Raw genomic sequence first — 22,732 nt, 5'->3', positions numbered from 1 at the left:
AATTTCTTGGTTTCTTTTGAATTTTTTCTAATCCCAAAAATATCCCTGAGTGGGGTGATGCGTGGTTCCCAACCTATTTAATTTCTTTTTTCTATACTCTGAGCATCAAAAGGTTATGTTTTTCTACAAAGGTTTTGATTACCTCTAAGTGATTCCATTTCCCTGCGGCCCGGCTCTGTGTACACTTGAGTATGTTTGCATAGTCTGCTATAGGCATACACCAAGCATATTCCATATCACTAACTCTACAGGATCTTGATGCATGTTACATTTAACAAGCCTTTGTGGACTTGTAAATTTTAGAAACACTGGATTAAAGGAAGCCAAATAGATTTCTTTATTTCAGGATTTGGGGGTCTTTACTATTTTAATGAGCCTTGTGCACCCCTTAAGAGAGGACAGCATATGGAGCACTGCAGAAACGTGTTCTGCCATGGAATACAATTTTCTCAGAGCATCTGGTTGGACTAGAGATCTGTGGGAAAAACTTGCGAACTTCTGATCTACATCTTTTCTCTTTGCATTACTCTCCTGGTGTCTAGTGTCTATTGTCTAAAGACAAATAACAGACTGCCTTCTTTTTAAATTTAATTTAATTTTCTTTTCATTAGAATGACAGAAATATTCTATTTGACTGAAGAGACAAGCCCTACCATCAACAGAGAATCTGAAAAATCAAAGAATATTTTGCAACTACCGTTTGAATGGAAATTCCCACTTGTTTGCATTGCTTAGTGGGCTAGTGGGTGGTGGGACTGCTTGGCTTTAGAAGAGCTAGTTTCTTTACTTAATTTCTACCAAATTGCACTAATATATACACTTTATCTTTCTTTTTTTTTAAGCACAATTCTGTGAGAATTGGCACATATTTACTAAGATGGGAAAAAAAGGAAGTAGAAAGAATTTTTTAAATAGCCTAAAAGTAAAAAAGAACTAGTGTTGGAAGCCTTTTCTATAACAGAGACTTTGTTATGTCTGTCTGTCTATCAATCTATCTATCTGTCTATCTATCTATCTATTCATACATATGAGGATACAGGAATTTGGAATTACTTTCTTTTTATTTCCTAAATCATTCTGAGGTTAACCTCTCTAAAATGACTTTTCAGCATTTGTCTCAACCCCATGCCTCAATTTGCTACCTGGTTAAGGAACCTCCTTGGGAGGTGAGTGGGTGGAGAAACTGCTTGTCTGCAAACACCTATGAGAACAGTCACGTTCTTTGTGAGAGTTCATATAAATCTTTCAATTCACAGATGCCTTGGGAGGTATGCAGGGGAGCGAGGGAGGTCATGAATTCATGACTCAGAAGAGGAAAGAAATAACTTCTTTTCTCTGATGAGACAGTTCTACCCTGGAGTGATACTTTCTCTCTTGAGCAGCTTCTTTATTGCTCTAACTCTAACCTCAACCTCCATTGTCACGGCCTAGGATGCACTTAAACACACAGTTGTTGTTTATTGAAACCACTTGAATTAGCTATGAGCCTTGCCTCTCACTCTGCCCTTGTATTCCATCTCCCATTTTGCTCTAGAATGGTCAAAAATGATGCTCTCTTCCACTGCCCTGACTCTGCAAGTATGTCTCAAAGTTGTTCCTGTTAACAAAGGGAATCACAAAAGATTCATGATTTCCTCTCTGTTTATATAATGTGTTTTTTGCATTATACATGCTACTATCAATTCATATGCTTATTCATAAACCATTCATGTGACTCTTCATTCACTCATATATTCATTCACGTATGTATTCATCCATTTAACAAATATTTATTCAGCACCTACTGTGTAGAGGTTAGAAACTTTCCAAAGTTTCTCACTTTGTAACCAGGTAAAAGTCATCCCAGATTTTCTGAAAAAGACTTCCAGATGAAATGTAAAAACACAGAACAGAATAAATATTAAAGGTCAATAGCAAATTAATGGCAGCTTTAATTCATTTTAGCTTAGAAATGATGATCTTTTCTTAAGCTCGTATAAAATCCACATAATTCTAGGATTAATATTGGGTCCAGAATCACAGGGAATAATATTTGGCTTAAACTGAGTCAATATTCTACATTTTCCCTGCATTTCAACTTATGATTTTATCATGCTTTTACTTGTTAAGTGAAATATCATTTTGGAATGAAATATCCTAGAGATAGAATGGCATACTTTATAAGTCCTATAATAGAATTAAGTGCTACACTGGTATTTACTCCCATGTTGTTTATTTGTTGTTGTTGTTAGATACATTTTAAACAGCTAGTTTGGAGAAAGGAAATCATTTCTCCAAAGAAATTTTTAAAAGATTTAAAAACAAAATAATTTTTTCTTTTATGCCTATATCACCAGTTCTCTTAAATATTTGAAACTCTGTTTTTCTTTTAACAAAGCCCCCTTTTCTCTGCTTCTGTTTATATCCGATATCCCCAGAAGAGTTGTCTGTACTCAATATATCTTCAGTTACTTTCTTTTTGCTGTTAAATGAATGCTAATTTGGCTTCATCTCAATCATCATTCTAAACTCTATTCTACCAGTTGCCCAGTCATCTTTGACTCTGCTCTATCTCTCACACCCCATATCTAACCCAACAGCAAATCATGTCAATTCTATCTTTAAATGTTATCCAGGATCCAACTGGCTGACTCATCACTTCTACTGCTACCAGTCCAGTCTAAGCTCCTGCACTGGTGGTGGCAGTCAGGCTTCAATTGTTAAAGAAGACTCTCAGAGCTCAAAGTGAAAATGATTATAAATCTAAGGTTTATTATTGGAAAAGCATACGATAAAACAACAGTTAAGGTAAGGTTGCATTCTAGCCAAAGCCTGTCTCATAGCAAGGATCCTAGAGAGGCTGAGCACGCGCTCCAATCATCCTCCCCTGCAGGGCTCTGCTGTTTTCTCTCAAAGATCAGGGACCACAGATGTGTGTACCTCACAGAACATCCTGGGATCAGGAAACCCAAAATGAATTTTTGAACAGGATATTTTATACTTTGCTGGTCATGCAGGCATATTTTTTGGTAGATAAACAGCCCCAGTGTCAGAACCCTCTAGGAGTCTCACTGAGACCAGGTACAAATCAGCAATCTCACTGTTGTAGATAAACAAAATCAATAATGCTGACAAACTGGTAAAAGCCATCCTAAAACTTGCATGGGAATCATGGTTACAAAGCAACATTATTATTCAGTATATTTTATGCCTTGTCTAGAGATTAGTACATCCAGATACATCTCTTATTACTATTTCTTTTTAAACTATCCAGTGACACAATCGGTTAGTGAGCCATACTTATACAGATACATCTCTTACTTCAGCCAAACAGCTCAGGCCAATTTCAGGCCTGCTGGAATTAACCATCACAGCAAACCCCCATTAATTTTCTCCTGAATTATTCTAACTTTCCCTGCTTTCATTTTGACACCTGACTGCCTACTTTTAACATAACAAGCAGTGATCCTTTAAGAATGCATCAGAGCATGTCACTCATCTGCTTAAAACTCTCCATGAATTCATTCCTGTCTTGGCCTAAAAGGTACAAACAATCTGGAACCCCTACTTCCTTCCCTCTTCAGCTTCATCTACTACAGCTTTCCCTGTTGCTTACTCCACTCTAATCACTTTGGTGTCCTTACTCTGGAGGCCGTGACTACATAGAGCCCTTGCACTTTCTGTCCCCTCTGTTGAGGGTGCATTCTTCCCCCATATAGTGGCTTGACATCCTCCCTCATCTCCTTTAGGTCTAGTCTCAAATTCCACCTTCCTAGTGAAGCTTCCCCTGACTACCTCATTGAAAGCTGAAAACACTCGTCTTTAAGTGCTCCCTTTTCATCTTCTCAACTTTAATTTTTCTCCAAATAACTAATAACCATTTAATATACTATATATTATACTATATTCTATATACTGTATCTTTTCTTTACTGTCTTCTCCATTGATTATAATCTTTCCAAGGAAAGAGATGTTTATCAAACAGGCAAATCAAAGCACCTAGGATAGTGCCTGCTGAATGAATGAATGACAGGTTATAAATTCATATCTGAAAACCTAGAACATTCATTAGAGCTCTGGACTTAAAAGCATATGAATCATCTCCCCGGTCAAACACCTGCTGTTTATAAAAATAGAAGTCTTATTTCGTAATACCAAGAAAATACTGAATTCCAAGAAGAATGTTGGGTTTGTGCATACGAATATAATACCTGCCTGAAGCAGAATTAAGGGATATAATTCAAATATTCTATGAATTTAGAAAAGATCATTGCTTTTAAATTTACTCTATAAATTTGCACTTCTAGACTACAAGTAACTGAAGAAATTAGGTAATATTTTTGTTAAACTATATATTAAGATACTGTGAGATAAATCAAGATAACTCCTCAAATCTTAGCCATGAAGAGGCATCCAGAATTTAGACATGGCTTTCCATTAAAGTGATTATGGAAGATTTCATAGAGGATATCCACTGAGGCTGAACTCTGAACCATACATTCAATTGCCCATGGTTTTACCTAGGTATCTCCCAGGCATCTCAAACTCATCATGTCAAAAGCTGGCGCTTCATTTCCCCAGACTAAATCTTTGACCCTCTGCTAATCCTAATCTCACTGAATGGCATCAGCATCCACTTAATTGAAAACAAACAAACAAACAAAACCTGGGAGATATTTTTAACTCCTTTCTTTCAGCCCCCCAAACCAACCAAACATCTATTTTATCCAGTAAGTATGTGTATGTCCACCTACTTCTTTCCATCACCACTAACACCACTCTAATTAATGCTGCCATTATTTTTTACCTTCATTCTCACCAAAACCTCCTAACTAATCACCCTGCCTTCCATCCCATCGACCTCTACGTTCTCCATGTTATAGGCCAAAGTGAACTTACAAAAATGTGAACTGACTGTGTCGCTCTTCTACTTCATTCAGACCCGAAAAACTACATAAGCAAAGTAATTTCCAAGATATATTGTTATAAGGGTACTATAACACATTACTGACAGGAGATTTTTGCAGAAACTAATGTCTGTGGCCTTGATATGTCTCCAGTCAAAAATGTGATAATTATGTTTGAAAGTTATCTTGAAATCAGGAGCTTTGAAAGTGCCTCTAATTACGTGATTTTCTGGCCTTAAATAGTACTTGCTAGGAGCAAGTAATGACAACTCTTCACTGTACCCTTTGTGCACTCTTGAATTGCGAATCGAGTGTCATTACTGATTGTCATCTTTTCTCTATTACATGTAAGCAATGCTGTTCAACCAATGACTATGTTCTATGTGAGTGCAGTGTGTTAGCATAAAGCAATAAATGAGCAAGACCCCCAAATCTTCTTAAATCAATACCACGCAGATGGTTAATACTGATTGTGTAGCAAAGATTCTAAGAAGTTGTTACAAAAGTTAAAGATGATGTGATTTCTATTTACTGGAGGAAGAGCAGGCTCCTGAGTCCTTTGTAGAAAGTTGGTCTCTCTTTCCCTTTGGCATAGATTTTCTGTGCCTGGCAGAAATCAATTAATCTTTTCATGCCCAAGTTTATGCCTCTGTAAACTGAAGAAAGCCCTTGCTACCTACGCTCAGAAGAATGTTCTGATAAATAATGAAGTCATGTCTGAAAAGTACTATATAAAAACAAAGTATTGTTATGTTTTTCTTAAATCAGAATTAGCTTGTTTTCCAGTTTCTAAATAGCCTGTAATAACTGAAGGACAGTTCAATATTTTCTTGACCCTTTTTTCCGGGTTACTCAAGCAGCTCTTAGAAGTGCTAACATGCACATATAATACTACATACATTGTAAACTAGTTCACTCATAAACTAATGGTTTGCAAGTACAGTGTATGATATTTCTGTTAAAAAGAAAATGAGAGGCGTTTGCCTCATTTTCAATATTTTCCAAGCTAAGTAACCTGACTATTATCCCCTTCAATATGGTTAGATTCACTTTCTATAGTAAATGTACAAAAATCAGTTATTGGGGAAAAGCAAAAATGTGATGCCACTTTTTCTGACCAGTAAAGAAAACTTTGATCTTTCAAGCAACAGAATGTTCACTATTAGAGCACTGACATTTGGGGGAGCACTTGGAAGCTGATGCAGCAAATCTTAACTAAATAACCCATTGCTTAAAACAGCATCAATCTGACCTCCTCTTTTCACCATGAGATACTGTACCCATTTATAAAGTGCTTTTGGGTTGAGGTAAAGAACATTTTCCAATATTATGCAGTTTTTCACTGCCTCTGTGCAGTCCTCAATTATTTTTAGAGTTTGGGATATTGGGGAAAATGTTTTTTTGGGTTTTGTACTTCACAAAATTCAATTAAATTCTAACTTTTGTGAAGCAAACTCACTCTTTCTTCATTCCAGGAAATGCAACAGAATTAGCTACGTTGAGCCTTTACGAAAATGTGTTCAGACAGGGAAAGGCACATAATAGATGTCTGATGTTTAGTAAAAGATGTATTGCTAAGATATATTTCATTATGATCATTTTCTTGAACTTTTCTCATTGATTTCCTTTGAAATGGTCATTCGCATACTGCTCTTCCTGAATCAAATTTCTCATTTAAAAAAAATCTTTGCTAAAAGACTTTCCCCCTCTTTGAACAGGAAAAGGATATTCTTTTGGTTCTTCATTGCCTCTCTCCTTTCTTCCATTAACTGTGAAGAAATCTGAGTTCTGCGGAAGGGATCTTATCCTTAAGAAGATCAATCTCATGTTATTGGTAGCTTAACTGGTCTTGGTGGCAAAGACCAGGAAAAGGAAGAGAAACAAGGGGGTCTTAGTTTAACGCGAATATGAAAGAGGATGTGAACACTGAACTATGTTGTAGGACAGTGAAGGAAGACCTTCAACTTGGAGGTGAAGATGAGTAGGATAGAGACCTTCTATGTGATATCAAAAGCCTCTACCTTTATTGTGGAAGGAAGGGAGGACTAAGCATGCTTATCTTGAATTTGCCTACATAATCCAATCATTCTCCACAAGAGCTTCCTCCCTACTTACCAGAAGCCTCCTCACACCCAGGAACATATGCTTTCAATTGGGAAGTGCTTGCAAAAGACCACCTGCCAGCAAAGGGAATGTTTTCCCTCTCCCAGTGGGGGGCTTACAGACAGGTTTTCATGTAGTTAAATAGGAATGGAGAAGCCTGGAAGAATGATGTTACAGGCTAGCCCGCTTATTGAGATTTTCTTTTAAATAGAAAAGGGAAATGTATAAGATATTAAAATGATGGGTTTTATTCCCTTTATTGGTCCTCCAGCATAACTCTGAGTCCTTCCTTTCCCCACACTTCCTCTTCATATTTCTTTGTTCAGTCGTGTTTTTTGATATGACCCAATGGTTTTAACCAAATAAATAAAATATTTTCAAAGTTTCCATTTTGAGAGCTACTGCTCTAAAGCAAATACAAAACTCTGTGGTTGTGACTGTAGATGAAACCAAATCCTACTCTTTATGCCATGACTATTATATAGTCACCAAAAGTGCAGAGGGAATCCTGGAGTCTATTGAAGAACTAGCAGCTGAAACATCTAGGTATTAAAATTAACCTTGAACACCAAATGGCAAACTTTTGCACAAAATGAGTAAAGTTGTTTGTGGGGAAGTAGGAACTGAAGAGGAGGGGAATGAAGGCGGGAAGAAACCAAATGTCCTCAAAAGAGTTTAGGAAGGGGGCCATTCCTCCCTTACCCTCCCGGTTTCTGCCATTTTCTTCTCACACATATTCAGTCATTCCAAGAAGTGTAAACAGATGCTGGGAGATTGAGTTCTGGGGTTTGATAAAACTTTCTTTTTTTCTGTTTTGAATGAAAGGAAAACCGGGATGAAGAAAGCTCAGCCACAGTACTGGATGAAGTAAAAAGCTGTGTGTAAAGGGGTCACTACACATGTCATTTCGCAAAATCAATCTCACAATCAAATGGCTAGAGGGCGTGTTTCCTCCCTTGACATTTTTGAAGTCCTCCTCATCCCACCTTGGAGGGCTCTCTGTTAATCTCACAAATCCAGGGAATGCAAACAAAATAACTTCCCCAGCAGCAATAGCCTTATCTGAGTGGACTAGCCCTCATGCAAACGCCGCAGGCACATTCCACAAGGATGAAAGTGATCTTAGACACCCAGCTACAGTTGACAAAATCTAGGAGGCAGGTGACAAAGTGGTGACATGGTCAATGATGACAGACAAAAAGCAGTTCCAAGTTAATATCACACGCAGAGACTTGGGTCTGCTTCATTCTGTGTCACATTTTTATGTGGTAGAGACAAACTAAAATGAGGGGGAAAAAAAGGCTCATTCCATTGACCTTCCCTGTTGTGTAATAAGATTACAATGCAAAGGTTTTCTATCCATGGGAGGTCTTCAAGCATTTCACCACCCAGGAACCCAAAGTGAACTAGATGAACTCTGCTTAAAATAATAAGCTGAAGGTTCTGTTATTGCATTACCTCACCAGGCAAAAGGCAAGGGAAGAAACATGAATAAGGAAATAGGTAAACTTCCTATGCTTACTTTCTCAGGACATACTTCTCTTGAGAATTCATAGGCTAGCACTGTCTTACAATAACCTGCTTTAAAAGTAACATGATAGAAGCATGTGCAATTAATTCTTGTTTAGTGACTTGAGAACAATCTTTCGGTAAGACAGTATAGTCTCTTCCCTGTCAAGGCAATCCCTGGTCTGTAAACCTGTAGGAAAGAAGGATGGAGAGGGTTCCAGAAGTATCCATTGCTTTCTGTTGTTTATTGTGTGAAAACCTATTGTTTACTGAGAGTTTTTGTTCTTTGTCTCAGAAGCTCCTTCTATGTGCACACCATGAAGTTCGTATCTTCTTACTTTACAAGGAGGGAAATAAAATCTTTTACTTTTGTCAAGGAAGTTAGCTTTTATGGAATTTACTTTCTTTTTTTTTTAATAATGGTGCTTTTTAAAATTTGTTTATTTTTAATATCTTTATTGTAGTATAATCCCCTTACAATGTTGTGTTAGCCTCTGCTGTACAACAAAGTGAATCAGCTATATGTGTACATATATCCCCATGTCCCTTCCCTCTTGCGTCTCCCTACCACCCTCCCTATCCCACCCCGCTAGGTGGTCACAAAGCCCCAAGCTGATCTCCCTGTGCTATGCAGCTGCTTCCCACTAGCTATCTATTTTACATTTGGCAGTGTATATATGTCAATGCTACTCTTTCACTTCGTCCCAGTTTACCCTTTCCCCTCCCCGTGTACTCAAGTCCATTCTCTACCTCTGCATCTTTATTCCTGTCCTGCCCCTAGGTTCATCAGAACCTTTTTTTTTTTTTTTTAGATTCCATATATATGTGCTAGCATATGGTATTTGTTTTTCTTTCTGACTTACTTCACTGTAACATGAAAGCAGCCATAGACAGTATGTAAATAGATAGATGTGGATGTGTTCCAATAAAACTTTACAAAAACAAGTGGTGGCCCAGATTTAACCCATGAACTGTAGTTTGCTGACCCCTGATCTAAAAGATTGAGCAAGGCCCTGTCTAATCCAGCAATCATTTCCAATAGCATCATGTATGAGCCATAGTAAGCACTAAATTAGCTATCAGAGCACACTGATCTTAGGAAAATTATTAACCATTTCTGGGTTTCAGTCTTATTTACAAATTCACATGGAAACCTAATTAGATATCTTTGAGTGTTTTTGCAACTCTAAATTTTGGTTATGTCTTATCATATACCAACCTCTGTCACAGAAGCTGCCTGCTACAATTTCTCTGAGCAATATATATAGAAAACACGCATCTCTTGTAGTTGATATCATCTGAAGTATGGGAGCTGGTGATTCGACAAAAGTCAATTATGAGTTCTGTTTAACAAATAATAATAAGGTAAGCCCATTTCATTTAAGCAGCACTTTTAGATACATATTCTCATATGATCCTTATTACAACTACGTTAGATAGCGAGAATAGATAGTATTTTCCTCCTCTTTCAAATAAGAAAATAGAGGATTAGAGAAATTAGGTGACTTACCTATTGTTTACATCTAAATGCACAGCTGAGCAGAGCATTAATGCCAGCCAGGTCCTGATTCAGAGTTCTTCAAACCGTGCCAGGCTAACATTTTTGAATTACTTCAAAAAATTTAAATATGACAATAAAGTGATGGAACAGCAGTACAAAAATGACTATTAAATTGCACCAGGTGTTTTGTAATAGAGTTCTGTAAAGTAGGAGAGCAAAATACATCACCACCACTGGAAACAACATACAACAAGGAAGCTACATACAGTGCCTGCAGCCCACACCAAAACACCAATCTCACACTCAAAAGTCTGAGGTGTTCAGACCAAGCAGAGCTTTCCTGTTCAGCTCCTGTTTATATAGATATCCCATTTTTACTTTCTAGGAGAAAGCAGAATGATAACATTTTTCATACCTCTCTAATTAAATTTCTTCAAAATAAAAATACATTTACAAATTGGATATTTTAAAAATTATATTTTCTCTTATTAAAGTTGGAGGTTTGGTCATTCCAGATGACAGCAAAAATATCAATTATTTCTGAAAAACTATATTTTTGCTGACTTAGTTTTCACTTTTTTTCTTCATGTTTTTCACACTCCATCTGGTCTTAAGTATTTGTCCTTTTCCTTTTTGCCAAGTTCAAAAAAAAGCACATGCATCACTCTGCACCTTTAAAGCATTTTACAAACACTACCAAATTAAAATTCTTTAGTGTTTTAAAATTTAGCTCCTGCCTGTTTTTCTCATGAGCCTCTAAAATACCTCAGTAAGTGGTTTTCCTTTTGTTTGTTCTCAAAAAAAGACAAATTTTATTTCCATACTTAAACAAATATTACTTGTATTTCATTCAGCATGTATTAGAGCATGTGTCTAGTCCAGGATTTTAAGGGGGGAAAAAACATTAAGAAATGGCAAATCTGTTTTTTGTTTTTATTTTTCCTCTGAAGCTTAACTTTGATTTAGCACATTCTAGGTGTCAAACACTATGTGGCTACACTGTATCCTGAGACAGAGAAACAGAAGTGAGTCTCTCTGCCTTTTGGGAATTCAGGATTGTTGGGGAGACTAGACACATGAGTGGACCGCATTAAAGGCAGACCGTGATGAGTGCTAGAATGCAATCTAACAATGAGGACGGCCAAGAAGGCTGATACTTGCTAAGTCCTTATGGTGTGCAGGCAATTTCTAAAAGCTTTTCACACAACTAACTGGGTTAATGCAACGAGCTACAGGAAACAACAAAGTACTGTGGAGTTATGTCGGCGGCAAAGTAGAAGTTAATTTCAACTGCTTAACTAGTATTTGGCCAAGTTTGTGAGCACTTTTCTTTTTTTTTGAATGCACCTTGTGGTATGCGGGATCTTAATTCCCCGACCAGGGATCAAACCCATGCCTCCTGCATTGGGAGCAAGGAGTCTTAACCACTGGACCGTCAGGGAAGTCCCATGTGAGCGTTTTAAATTCTTCTCAAATCATTTTTCTTTCATTGCTCACACAACGGTCTTATCAGCTATCTTTACACCATATTTCTCATTTTTCCCCCTTTTATTTTTATATTCTACAAAAATCCCCTGTTATGTATGGGCTGCACCGTGTCCCTCTCACATATTCATATGGAAGCCCTAACCCCCGGTACCTCAGAATGTGATTGTATTTAGAGGCGGGGTCTCTAAAGATGTAATTAAGTTAAAATGAGTTCTATAGGATGGATTCTAATCTGATATGACTGGTGTCTTTATAAGAAGAGGAAATTTGGACACAGATGGGTACAGAGGGAAGACCACATGAAGATACAGGAGACGGTAGCTTCCTGCAAGCCAAGGAGAGAGGTCTCAGAAGGAAACCAACTCTATTGACACTTTGATTTCAGACTTCCAGCCTCCAGAACTGTGAGAAAAGAAATTTCTATTGTTTAAGCCACCCAGTCTCTGGTACTTCGTTATGGCAGACCTACCAAACTCATCCACCCTGAAGTGTGTGCATTTCTCACATGATTTTTCATCATATTTACTTCTATTTTATTTATGCCTTGTATTTTTCAAGTAATCCTTTGTAAAAAGGGCACAATATCTAAAAGCCAAATCAAAGGGTGAGAAAGCAGGTGCACGATGGCACTACCTGGGCCACCAACACACTGAGTAAACTTCACCCAGTCACAGAGGAGGGGTGCTCAGAGTCACTAGTGATGCATTCACCTCTAGATGCACATTCTCAGCCCTGATGGTAGAAAAACAAACATATTTGTCCCCTAAAAAGTTTAAATAACAAATAAAGTTCACGTCATCATGAGAAAGCATTTATTTAGTGGGGAAAAGAGATCAGACGGTCTCGCCGTTTTCCAACTCAATTATAAATGATAATTCATACAATTTTTGAGACTGTATGCACTTTTCTAAAACATTAATATCAGTTGTCAGAGGGGCCTGGGCCAGGAAAATAAATATTTTAAGAAAGTATATATAGCCTAGAAAATTGTTATTAGGGTTATTTTTGAATTCTGAGCACTCATTGGGGTGGGAGGGAACTATTAGAAGCCATTCTTATTTTCTTTGACTCTTGGAGGTCTGATAGAGCTTCCAAGGGCTTCAAATTAAACACCCTCATAATAGCCTAGATTCTGAGATTTGGGCCAGAAGAGAAAAAAAAGCAGAATGACTGTTCAGGACTTAGAGGTTTCAGTAATGACCAATATTAATAAATAATATTAAATTACATATTCCTACCATCTCTCCCTGAAAACTTGCCTGGCACAGAATACTACAGTCCTAAACATGCCCTAAAGGAACCACTTCTTTTGTCCCACAACTTTTACTCACCTGGAACCTTTTAGCTAGATTCTGCCTCTCCTCTCTTTCTTTTTTTTATTCTCCTGGAGAATATATTTTAATTACCATTAATTTTAAACCTATTTTTGAACTATAATAAGCTTCAGAAAAGTACATACATTTGAAATTTATCTTTTGGAAATTAATTATCGGTTTAATTTAGGCTTACAAATGTACTGCTCTGCAGTTTATTGCTTTCTTACAATTTTTCGCTCTCCTCTGTGTTGTTCTTGTTTCACTTTTCATTTCTGACAATTGTATGTATTTTTTAAATCTTGGTTATATTTGCTAAAGTAACTTATTATTCTTTTCAAAGTACTGGGTTTTGTTTTTACTTATACATTTTTAAAGTTTAGAGTTAGTTGTTTTGTGCTTTCATTTGTATTAATCACTTTCTTCTGTTTTCTGTTTTGTTTTCCTAGATTCTTGTCTTAAAAGCAAAGATCATTTATTTTCAATCTTCTTTTCAAATAGACACATTTAAGTTCATATCTTTTCTTCTCAGTCTTGCTTCAGTCATATTCCACTAGTTTTGTTACGTAGCACTTTTCATTTATTTATTCAGCTCCAAATAGTTTATAAGTTCCACATTGATTTTCACTTTAATAATTATTTGCAGTTGTGTGTATGTGTGTGTGTGCTTAATTTCCTGGTATATGGGGATTTTTTCTGAATAGTGGAATTTCTTGTAATTGTTGATGCATAAGTAAATGGAGCCTGTATAATATCACCTTTATGGAATTTGCTGACATTCCCATTGTGGTCTAGCGCATGCTAAATTTTTGTGGCTGTAGCCTGTGTGCTTGAAAATGACATGTAGTTTTCTTGGTATGGTGGAGGCTTCTTTGTGTAGCTATTCAATCAGGCTTGTTAAGTGCATTACACAACTCCTCCATATCCCTCTTTATTAGTGGGTGGTTTCTCGGTTGGTTCCTGAGAGAGAGATGTTCAGCCTCTCGCTGTGATTGTGAATTTGCCCATTTTCCTTTGTGGGGCTAACAGTATTTGCTTTATACATTCCCCTTTGTGCTACTCCAGCTCACTGTTGTGTTGGCTGCCCTGGGCTCTGTGGCCCCTGGTGTCACTTACTGACGTCATGAAGATGCCTTACTCTCTCTCACCTTTTAAGGCAGAACTTTCTCTTGCACATTTTGCATTCTCTTTTCTCCTTTCAGTTTGACCTTCTGCTGTCAGGGTTTCCTTCCATGTTCTAGTCCCTTGAGAGTTCTCTTTCTTGTTTTTGAGAATTCAGCCTGTAAAATATTCTTTTCTAACTTCCACATGGATTTCGGTGGAAGAGGTGTGAAAAGAGGCTAAATAAAGCAAGTGTTCAGTTCTATCCTCTCGAGATTAAGCTTAAGAGTGACTCTAAAATGCCTTTGATTGTCTTTCCCTTCCATTACCCCAGACTCCCCTCTGATCATGCCACCCCTTGTCCCAACTTTCCAACCCCACCAATCTTGTTTTAGTTTCTCAATGCAGAAAGCTCTTTCCTGACTCAGGACTTTTACACATCAGTTTTCTCTGCATGGAATTACCATTTTCCCCTTGATTTACCTACTGACCACACTTACCCTTCAAGAATCAGGTTGAATAGCACTTACTCAGACCCTTCTTAAACAATTCAAATTAAATCGGGTCATTCAGTTCTACTTTCTTACAGTACCTGTACTTTTTTTTTTTCTTTTACTGTACTTTTTTGAGTAGAGTACACTCCAGAATCATATATTTTTAAAATCGGATTATTTACCTTTTTGGTTTTTCTTCCAAATTAATTTCAAATTCTAATTGGACAGCGACCATGTCTATTTTCTTTTCTTTTTTTTCTATGTTTTCCTCATTGTTTCCCCATTACTGAGACAGTACTAGGAATACAGTTAGTGTTAAAAAATTTGTTGAATGGATGAATGAATACTAGCCCCAAGTAGTTGCAGGTTGAAAACTGAGTATACAAAGATTATAAGCACTAATATAAAGTTAAAATTCCATATAGATATGACACATTCCATCTTAAAGAAATGTATCTATTATGATTAAGAAAACCATAATAGCTATGAGTTATAATGTTCTAGCCATTTTATGTTCATTATAGTTAAACTTTACAATAATATTGAAATTTACAGATGAGAAAATTGAAGATTAGGAAAATCGAATAACTTACTCAACATCAAGTTATTTATAATAGCAGAGCTAAGATTCAAAACCAGATGTGTTTATTTCTAAAGTTCGTCCTTTCTTTCCACTATCATTCCATGCACCGTTTTGCAACATTTGGTAATCTAAGAAATCCTAATAATTTCATTAGAAAAAAAATTATTTTAAGGAAACTAAAGTGACATTTCCAGCTTTGAACTTGATCTAAAGTAAGACAGATATAAAAGGTAGTAACCAATTTGATTTTTTTTCAAATTTTATACAACTAAAGAAATATTCAAAAGATCCCTTCAGACTAGGTCTTTAGATTCTTGAGGCAGAACCTCTCTAAATCTTGAGTTCAATTTTACCAAAGTGAATAGGCATGACCCCAGGATTTAATGGGAATGTGGGAGTACCAGTTTCTACTTCTCTGTTAAGGCCATGTGGTTGGGATCCAATTAATACTTTCCTCAGTTGAACTCTGCCATGCATTAAGATAACAACTCAAGTCAGTTCAGGCCATTCAGTTATTTCACACAAAGTTGACAAAAACATTTGGACAATTATTCAAACATCTGGATGATTGATTAAATCTTTGACTGAACTAATGGAACACTTGGGCATCCTAAAAACAAACAAGAGATATCTCTCCTTGACTCTCCAAGACCGAAATGGGAAAATCAGTATTTGTCCTTAAGACTTTTCTTCACCTAATATTCTAAATGTGTCTTATAAGGAGATGAACATCGTGTGTGTGTGTGTGTGTGTGCACGCATGTCTGTATTTTTTACATTCCTATTATCCCTAGAGAGGTTTCGTTTACTTAGTTTCTGTGACTGAATATCAAAACAAAAGTGAAGAGAACAACTTGGAAAGAATTTTATAAAACAATAGATTCACTCCACCCTTATTACAACATTATTTTTATTTAGCCAATTTTTAAAAATTGTTTTGCAATAGAAGCAATTAAGAAAGGTATAAAAACCTATAACCTACTAGATTATAAAAATACAGAAAGAAACATCTCAACAATATTTAATACATCAATGTGAAATATAGCCATGTATGAAAAATGTTAAATGCCAACCCCATTAAATAAATGTATAAAAGGAGAGAGAAACCGAATATACCTTTGAAAGAGCGTCTTATATGAAACCCCAAAACACCTCAATTACTACAATAATACACACTGACAAAAAGCTCACAATATAAGAATTATTAATTGTCAAACTTTTTTTTATATTTAATTAAAATAATTTATATTTTGTTTTTCTAAATTACTAATTTTGTAAATTTGTTTCATTTACTTTTTTCCATTTTTATTCACTTTTGAAGATGCTCACTCTCAGTATAAAGAAAGCTATCATATCTTCTCCATGTGGGGCATACGTGAAAAGTATTCACTGATGTTTGTTGGAAACAAATAGAACAAAGCATAAACTGGCAGTTAAGATCATGGACCATAGTACTGATCCATCTAAATCACAAATGCAAAAGACACATAATCCATTACATACAAAACTGCTTCCAATTTCTATTTGGAGAGTTTTTTGCATCAGAAAAATAACCTGTCTGTGCCTCTGTTTGCCTCACTGACAAATGAAAATAATAACAATGATGCAATAAGGTCATTCTGAAAATAAATTAGATAGTACACACAAAACAACAGTACTGACACAGAGAAGATGCTCAAAACCATTAGGAAGAAAAATAATTCACTGGTGTATTTTTAGTATCAGGTTTATAAATGGAGTTCTATGATCATTTCTTTAATGAAAGGTCCAGTGTACCTAGAGCCATCTTTTTCACAGACACAAGAACAGACGAAAATTAGACCAAAGACCACAAGGAAGAAGATGCAAGGGATAAAGTACAGGGAACATTGCATTGTTTTCTGTAGTGCTAAGGGACTATAAGGAAAAGACACTAGTCTCTCATGCGTTACTATGAACATTTTACAAACTCATTCTTAAGGCCTTGAAATCTTGTTTTCAACCTCACAATTTATGCCATGAATCTCAAAGATCATTAAAAATCAACCTAATCTTGGGTTTCATCTTCAATGCTCCCCTCCCGTTGCCCCCCACTCAGAATTTGCCAATGCAGAACAGCCTCTGCCTCTCTTCCTTCCTTTTGCTTTAGGTAATATGACAACGTATTAATTTTGTTTTCCTTTATTCCTTTCTCCTCCCACTATTCTTTCTCCTTCAATGTCCTTTTCCTCTTTTTCCATGCCTGTTTTGGACATTTTTCAAGATTTTTTTACACTAGATAAATGAAATGCTATATATGAAATACCAAACCCAGGCTCTAATATATAAAAAGTGATCAAAAAATGTAAGTTCTTTTTGTTCTCATATGCTCTTCTTTTCCCAGTGATACCATCTGTGCTCATGGCTTTAATAATCAGTTCCACATAGATGAGGCTTACATTTCTGTCTTCTACTGACTTTTTCTCCTCAGATTTACTTCTCTTCCTACCTGGACCAGCTGTTAAACCTCAATTCTTCCTTTCCTTGCCCTTGTCCACATACCACTCCTCACAACTTCTGTGCAAGTCTTCCGACTTCTTGTGGTACTGGCTATATTTTGATCATTCATGAATTATCAGAGGTGACTTTCACTCTTTGTTTTCACCTATAAAAGTCACTAGGTCCTGGAGGATCTTAGTGTCTATCACACTCATGTTCTCTTCTAAATTCTCAACTTACTAGTTCAAAACTGTAAGCATTCAAAACTGGGCAATTGCTCATAGATGGAACAACTTCTCATTCCAAATCTATGCTTCTAAAATTTTGTTGCCATTAATACTACATTAATCTTTCTATAAATGTGGCACGTTTCTTTGATTATGCCAATTCTTTTTTAAAAAACACTTTAAAAATTCTCCCAAATACAAACTCAATACCTTTTGTAGAATTTATCAGCTCATGTTTATAGACTTATTTTTGATAATTTTAATTCTTCCACTGCATTATAATAAAACTGTTATTAAGAGTTCCCTGGTTCTGCGTTGTTCTTTTTTACCCTGTATTTCCCTCCATGTGAGATTTTTTCCCCCAATCATCATCACTGATTGACACTGAACCTATAATTCAAGGCTTAGTGTATGTACCATTTTCTTCAGTGAGTGACCTTATTTGATTCTCAGGCTTAGACAGCAGGGAACATTTATAACACAGCTTTTTGTTATTCACAGCTTCTACCACAACGCCTTCCACCTTGTAAGGAACTACTACCAACCTGATGAATGTAGGGACACGTCTGTCCTTCTTGGCTTCATGCAATTGTTATCCTGTGTGCTCTAGAATAAAGCCCATAAACATGTCTTTCATGTTTCATTTCTCCACAGTTCCCAGGAATATACCAGAAACATCTAAAAGAAAGAGAAAGAATTTTATTTGATTGTTGGTTTTGAAGACAGCAGACAGTTACCTCTCACAGATAGAAATATGAAATGACAACTAGCTGTGGTCAGAATGAGCCATGCCCAGAGGTCTAATTTGAGTTATCAGAAATGCAATTTCAGCAACAGGAGCAAGAACAACTGTAACCACCACAAGATTTGAGCAAAATATGATAGGTCTTGCACTCATAATAGCCCAGCACTTGTGATAAAGAAAAATCTAAACAGAGGCCAAGAAGAGAAATGGTCAGAAGAGAGAAAAGAGTCACTTGGTGTTGCTGATGGAGGGTTTCTGAACTGTAGCTGGTGCTAAAAGGGGCTTAAACACTCACCTCTGCCCTTCAAGACCAGATTTACTAATATTTTTTCCGCAGCTGTAGAGATGAATGAGGTGAATGTACAGGGGGGAAAAAGATTTTCCTTTTCTGGCACACTTAATACAAATGCTACCACAATGCCTTGATAGTAATTTAGCGAAGTGTCTCCACCCACTCTTATCTTGGTGATAAGAGGCTTTTATGAGGTGATTGATATGGACTGCAGTATTTATTTTCTTAGTATTAATTTTTTTCATTCACTTCCTTTTTTATTCTCCTCGGGTAGTATTTAGTTCCTGATCAGTTCTACAGAAATACCAGCTTGAGAAATAGTTTACTGAAAATGAGTTTTAGCAAAAGCATTCCCTGGATCAAATCCCAGCTCCTTAATTAGGGTAATAATAAAGATAATGATAAACAAAATGAAAAGAATATATAAACAGAAATTATACCAGCTTCTATTTGTTGAACACTTACTTTGCATCAGTCACTGTGCTGAGGACTGTGTATTTTTTTTCTTATTTACTTTTTATTTCAGGCCTGTGAGGCAGGTGAGGAAACTTTAGCTCCAAAAAAAGTTTTGGCCCCAAAACGTGTGAGTGCAAAGCCCATATTCTTCATCCCTGGGGTTTGCCATTCTGACTCTACATTTGTCCCTTAATTAACTTTTCTGAACCTCAGTCACATTGTAAAGCACGGTCTAACCATAAATCTTGTCATTCTGAATTTTGTGCATGGGATTTAAATTTAAGATATTTTACTCCATATTTGAGAATTTCTCAACTTTTTACCTCACTGTACTGTTTAGTCCTGGATTATATTTGATACTCATGAGCAATAACAAAAGTAAAATAAAATGCAAGTTACTGGCTCCAAAAAAAAGGTTACTTAACTGAACTTTTTAAAGCACTTAAATAAACTTAAAACTTTCTAGGACCATATAAGTATTCTATTAATATGTACTCATAAAGTTTACAAATTCAGAGAAAAAATTTTCTTTTGGAAGGGGAAGTTTCTCATTAGCAATATTTAGTCAGAATCATAATTTGAATTCTAAGACTAATTAAGACTTTTGGTAGTTAATTTCATGTGCCAACTTGCTTGAGCCTCAGTGCCCAGATATTTGGTCAAACATTACTCTGGGTGTTTCTGTGAGGGTGTTTTTGTATGATATTTACATTAAAAAACATGGACTTTGAGTAAAGCAGGTTGCCCTTCATTATGTAGGTGGGTCTCATTCAATCAGTTGAAGGCTTGACTCAACCAAAAGTGTGACCTCCACCCCATGACCTCCACCCATTACATGTGCAATGTAATCAGCAAATTACCTTTCTGATTTTACAGCAAACTGCCTTTGGACTTGAACCACAAGTCCTTCCTGAGTTTCCAGGCTGCTTTCCTCCCCCATCAGATTTTGCACTCACCAAGCCTCCAGTCACATGAGCCAGTTCCTTAAAAAAATCTCTCTCTCTCCCTCTCTCTCTCTCTCTCTCTCCTTCTCCATATATGTACAATATCTTGTTGGTTCTGTTCTGTTTCTCTGGAGAACTCTGACTAGTACAGGCTGTTAGAGCAACTTGAGGAAAAATTTCATGATTATTTTGAAATGAAAAGTCTTATTGAATTAGAAATCATTTTGCATTACCATCAGAAATTTTGAGGTGATGCTGATCAATGAAAGAAAAGAAAGCTGTTAGGTTTAAGAAGAATTGAGTATAATAAGGACCATGTAAGTAGCTCAAGTTATCCAAATTCTGGTTAATGATGAGAAAGTCATTTTCATCAATATAAAAAGAGTGTTTAACACATCTCTGTCATTAGCTACTTTTTGTGAGACCAATGTTTCTTACAGATTGATCTGTCAAGATTTCAGAGAGGTCATCATTAAAAAGTCTTGATTAGAAATTTGGTGAAGCCACTTGAGACATAAATTTTAACATAAAAGTTGTAATCTGTTTACAGATTTAAAAATTTTAGTAGAAAAAATTTTAAATATTTTATTTGAAAGATTTATACAAGTAAAACTATTTAGTTTCTTCCCTAACACATTGTATTTTATTTTTCTTATTGTAATTATGACCTAGATAAAATGTAATGATTTTTTTAAAAAGTCCAGTATCAGTGTAGACTCTTCAAATCCCTCCACTTCAGGGTATCCCTGTGAGCCACTTAAATATTATGATTTTAATGTGTTGTAACATTAAAAATGTTGAAAGCTGGGTTAAAAAAACCCTGGACTTTCTTCTAAAAGCAATAAAGAATCATTGAACTTTATAAAATCCAAAGGGCATTAGAGATTTGCCCATAATTCTGCTCACCACACTGTATCTAGGTGGCTTTGAGGTTTTATTCCAGGAAGTACTTTACATATGTTTCATGCTTCAAAAAGCTTTCAGATACAATAGCCTCATTGTAATGAACAAGAGGAAGCAAGATTAGATACGTGGAGACCTTTTGGAAGGTTGCTGTAATAACCCAGATGAGAGATGATGTAGTCTGAATCAGGGTAGTGACGGTGGTGATGGGGAAAGGTAGAAAGCTTTGGGAGATGTTTGCTAATTAGAATCAATAGGATTTCTAATTGATTTGATGTGAGGAGTTACAAACAAGGAGGGAGGAATCCAATTTCTGGCTTGAGTAACACAAATCGGCAACAGTCTATAAGAAGAGTTCCATATTACCTGACTGTGGTGTAGAATGACACTTACACTAGTCCTCACCTCCTTCATTCTCAGAGCTTGGTGGTGACCCTCAGGTCCTTTCTCAAAGAAATCAAGGAACAAACGAAGATCATTAGCTCTTTAATATTTTCTCCATTGACCTAAAAAGAATAAGAATAGTTTTTGACTTCCTCACAAATTCCCATAGATCTTCCCAGAATTCTGGATCACGTAGAGGGATTACCCTTTAAGACTATCAGACATAAATGTAGGCAAATATATTGTGTTTCCGGATCTAAGCTGTATCTTACTTAAGTGAGAGCCTACCCCTTAATTATTCCCACCTACCTCCATCACATTTTGTATTGTGTTCAGTTAAGGAACTGGAGGGATCCACTGTGCCCTTGCGGATGCCCTCTTCAGGAAAGACAAAGATATTAGGTAGTCAGTAAAGAAGTAAATCAGAGCACATTCAAAATGTAGGGACATTGGAAACCACTTGCTCCATCCCCTTTATTTTATAGGCAGGAGAATTGTGGCCCAGAGGTAAGGTACAATGGGCTGAGGCCAGAGGATGATACAGGACAGAAAGTGAAAGAAGTTTACTAGAAACATAAAAGTAACATAAAAGGGATTTAATAAGTCAGATCAATTCATCCATCTTAACAACTGCAATATTTCACCAAAGTTAAGACACCATCAGTTGTAAGGCATGAAAAAAACTACCAATTAAATTACAATAGGGCGCTAACAACCCATCATTGTAAGATATATCCCAAATTCAGATTTGTTAGTATTAAAAATAAATAGTTGTCTTCAGATTGATAGGCCCCAAAAGCCAAGATGTCAAGAAAAATTTCTATAGTAGATAGTGGCATTTTTACCCTTCTTTTAAAAGTCAAGAGTCTTCTAAGCACTAAGATACACAATCAGAAATTATATACAACTTAATCCTTTAAACATTCTAATTTTTTCTTGTATTATAGAAAAATGAACTCACAAGTCTATGTTTGGGCTCATTCAGAATTTTAGTTACAAGAAAAAATTATAATGATAATTATATAAGTTTTCACATGCAATGACTATAAGTTCTGCCATATTTTGGAAGGGGTCACAAACCACAGAAGTTCTGCAGTCTGCTTTATTTCAAAGTTTACAGCATCAGTTAGGACAAGTCTAAGTAACTCTGGAGGCACTTGGATGGTACAACATGCTCACTGATTTTTATTTCGTAAGCATCCCTTTACACATGAGTCATTAGATGAATTTCTCGTTCTAAGTAAATGTAATGAATTATTATTGCCATAAAATTTTAAGTCAAGATTGGGAAATGAAAGCACATGCTCTATATTAGAAGAAAAAGGAAATAAGAAGGTATGGGGTGTG

General features: G+C 36.1%; 1 long non-coding RNA gene across 3 annotated transcripts in view; it reads right to left on the bottom strand.

Annotated features, from left to right (window-relative positions):
* LOC137204587 (uncharacterized) overlaps positions 1-22,732 on the bottom strand; it is a 129,874-nt gene that overhangs the window by 19,942 nt on the left and 87,200 nt on the right. The window contains exons 1-3 of one of the 3 annotated variants that reach the window (XR_010933742.1): positions 21,395-22,265; positions 18,207-18,339; positions 7,692-7,798 (exon numbers count right to left, since the gene is read on the bottom strand). This is a non-coding gene — a long non-coding RNA (uncharacterized lncRNA). Of the gene's footprint in view, positions 1-7,691; positions 7,799-9,089; positions 10,199-18,206; positions 18,340-21,394; positions 22,266-22,732 lie in introns of those variants that run through there. The other 2 variants (XR_010933743.1, XR_010933741.1) reach the window with 2 other exon arrangements.

The sequence above is a fragment of the Pseudorca crassidens genome, chromosome 13 (assembly GCF_039906515.1).
Source record: "Pseudorca crassidens isolate mPseCra1 chromosome 13, mPseCra1.hap1, whole genome shotgun sequence".
In the NCBI taxonomy this organism is placed as follows: Eukaryota; Metazoa; Chordata; class Mammalia; order Artiodactyla; family Delphinidae; genus Pseudorca; species Pseudorca crassidens.
This window is presented reverse-complemented; position numbering and strand designations above follow the sequence as displayed.